Here is a 3,623-nt window from a genome sequence, read left to right on the forward strand (position 1 = left end):
TCCAAGTGAGAAGTCAAATGAAGACACACCCGAGGTTATAGAGGTCGAGGAGGGAGCAAGCAAAGAGAAAGAGGTGGCACCGCCACCTTTCAAGCCAAGAATCCCTTATCCCTCTAGATTGAAGAATGACTAAGGGGATGAACAGTACAAGAAGTTCCTGAGTTTGTTCTAACAACTCCACATCAATATTCCTTTTGATGAGGCATTGGCCCAAATGCCTAAGTATGCAAAATTCTTAAAAGACTTATTGACTAACAATAGGAAGTTAGACGAGAGAGCTTCAGTGATTTCAGATGCATCTTGCTCGGCGGTTTTGTAAAGGAACATGCCAAACAAGAAGAAAGACCCGGGAAGCTTCATTATTCAGTGTAATATTGGCAATCTTGGTGAAGAAATGGCATTGGCAGACTCAGGGGCCAGTATCAACATCATGCCATACACCTTCTTTCAAAAGCTAGGCTTGGGCGAGCCTAGGCCTACTCGGATGACTTTGCAATGGGCGGATCGAACGTTGAGACATCCGAGGGGCATTATCGAAGATGTGCTTGTCAAGGTGGATAAGTACATTTTTCTGATTGACTTTGTAATGCTAGACGTCGATGAGGATGTGGATGTACCCTTGATATTTGGGAGGCCATTCTTGTGGACTTCCAAAGCCTTGATTGACATGGACGGCGGAGAGCTAACATTCAGGTCGGAGATGACAAGCTCACATACCGCCTTGCTGAAGCCATACGGCATTCTCTTGATTTCGATGATACTTTGTATTTTCTAGACACTACCAATGAGATTGTTGATGAATACATGGAGGAAATGTTCAATCCGGATCTATGTGAAGGCTTGTTCAACCAAGAGGAGGACAATGAAGAAGTAATGATGCATGGTTCGACGGAAGAACTACCATCTACCCCGGGGATCTTGAAGAAGGTGCTCCGGAAATTGAAGAAGGCTAGGAGACGCCACCGAAAATGCTCCAAGGCTGTTGGAGTTGTGCGTGAACCAAAGAAGTTGGATGAACCATTTCTAGGTGGTCCCAAGCCTGATAATTCATTCTCTACTCTCAAGCGATTTTGCTCATCATGTTTCCAAGCCATGGGTAAGAGGGCAACCTTCATCTATGAACCCCCGTGAGGTAAGACAAGGTATGTTAAGCTAAGTAACGTTAAACAAGCACTTTTTGGGAGGCAACCTAAGTGTTTAATGTTTTCTTAATTTGGTAGTTTAGTATTGCTTGAATAAATTGTTGAGTGTTGGTGTTTTGATTTGTAGATGCTTTTGCTGTGATTTTCTCGTGGATTTGTAATTTCACCGTGTGTTTGCATGTGAATTTGATGAAGTTTTGGTCGTTTGAGCAATCTATCATGTTTCTCACTGGTATAGTTTGCATATTAGGGCAGGCTCTGAGTGTCTAAACATGTTCAGAAATTTTCTAGAGAGCCTGCAGTTTTTTCTAAGTTATCCAGAGAACACGCACGAGCGTGTGGAATTAACACATGCCATGGTTTTGGATTGCGAGCTCATCCAGAGAAGGCACAGGGGCGTGGACTCACCCCTGTGAATGACCTTGTGATTCTCGCACGCCCGTGGGTAACTTCCGAATGGGTGTGTTATTTCCTGCAAAGACTTGGCAAACTATCCCGAGAGTACACAGGAGTATGGACTCGCCCCTATGGGCGAACTTGTACACACGGGCATGGGTAATTTCCACACGCCCGTACGGATCTCTGCAGATGAGCTCTCTCCATCCTGAGAAGACACAGGGGCGTGCGGCTGTCCCTGTGAGTTGGGCTTGTGACTGCCCACGCCCGTGCAGAATTTCCACACGGGTGTGTGAAACACTTATCAATTCTTCTCGGTTGGACAAAGAAGCCACAAAGGCGTGCGGCAGCACCTGTGGGTTTGGCACACGGGCGTGGGTATTTTCCACATGCCCATGCGGCTGCATTCAGAGAGGTTCAGTGTTTTCCTGAGAGTGCACAGGGCCGTGCATCTGCCCATGTGAATCTCTCAGGTGGAGGCACACGGGCGTGAAAAATTTCACATGCCCGTGTGGTTTTGGAAAGTATTAGAGAGCTGTGTTTCCTCTTTCTAAACCTTTCGAGCTTTACTCATTGACAGACCTCCGAACACTCAGGAAACATTCTTCGACCCTCTCCCGACCTCCTACTATCTATTTTGCGTCGATTGTTTGAGCTTCTCGCCGATTTCATGGGTTTTAGCTTCATCTCATCGGTAAATCCTTGTTTTATCTTGTGGCCACCCTAAGTCGATTCTATTCAAGTTTCTTTGATTAAACTAGCGAATGTGTCTCGTTTTCATGGTAAAATGACTGTGATATGTTTTTAATGCGCTCTAGAATGGAGCAAGGGGTGTATTCATGGATTTTGAAAAAGCATGGAATTTACACTTTTCGAACATCAAGCTTGATTTGAGTGAATAGCGAAGCTTACGTTTGGCCAGACACGAATCCCGGATGTGAGCTCCCTTAGGGAGATACAGTTAGCATATGACATGGCTGATGAGGTCGAGGAATTATTATCGGTGGGTAGTTGGCGCAAGTTATTGATTATTTGTGACCCTGCTATCCGTCTACTCACATTAGAGGTGCTCGCTTCATTTGAGTTTGTCTGCTCTTATGCTCATTTCTATAGCACTGACACCATTCAGTTCAGAGATTTTGTGTAGCATCACAGTATGAGCGTCACGCAGTTCTCCTTTAGGCTTAGTTTATATGACGAGGGGTTTACTAAGATGGAGGAGTATGAGGATCTACCAATTGACATTTCAGGAGGCTTAACTCCCTAGAAAGCATATAAAATACTATGTGGAAAGGGACAATATGAACCAGGAGTGTCTAAGGCTTCATGCCTCTCTTGACCTAGTTAAAGATATCTTCACGCCATCTTGAGTAGGTCAGTGAATGGTTGCGGTGACAGTACAGGAGTCCTAAGCAAGCAGGAACTTCTATATTTATACTCTAAGCTACGAAACGAGCCGATTCATTTGGGACACATCTTAGCGGAGTATCTGAAGCACCAATGACAATATCCTAGTCTTGGTGTAATTTTCTCGGGCCCATACATTACTAGACTCATCTTGGGTTTACGAGACACGATTAGAGGGGCCGAGAAAACAATAGTACAAGCACCCCTCGGGCTAGAAACAGTGAGGCTGATGGGTATGATCAGGAAATATCCAGGTGGTGTCTATGGGCTGAATATGTCCCCACCAGATTCTCTTGTATCCGATAAAACCACCGCAGAGGGGTCTCAACTAGATTTAGAGTCACAGCTTGAGGGAGATCCGACAAAGGCGGTACCTCATATGACAGAGGACCCACCCCCCGTGCATATGTTTTCACCATCTCGAGCCCATGATCGCTTTGAGAGGCCCGAGAGCGCTATGGTGATGATACGGACAGAGGTAGCAGAGGCCCGAGCTGAGATTGCTGATATTAGGGCAGCGCTTACTGCACAATATACAGAGTTTATGGCATGTTTTGACACAACACAGCAGATCTTAGAGCGAGCCGTCGGCTCATCATTTGTCCTGCGGTCGGGGACTTATCAGGCCCCCTCGGCTTCTCCAGCACCATCATCCCCTATTCTGGCACCAGCTAACCA

The sequence above is a fragment of the Dioscorea cayenensis genome, chromosome 20 (genome assembly GCF_009730915.1).
Source record: "Dioscorea cayenensis subsp. rotundata cultivar TDr96_F1 chromosome 20, TDr96_F1_v2_PseudoChromosome.rev07_lg8_w22 25.fasta, whole genome shotgun sequence".
NCBI classification, from domain to species: Eukaryota; Viridiplantae; Streptophyta; class Magnoliopsida; order Dioscoreales; family Dioscoreaceae; genus Dioscorea; species Dioscorea cayenensis.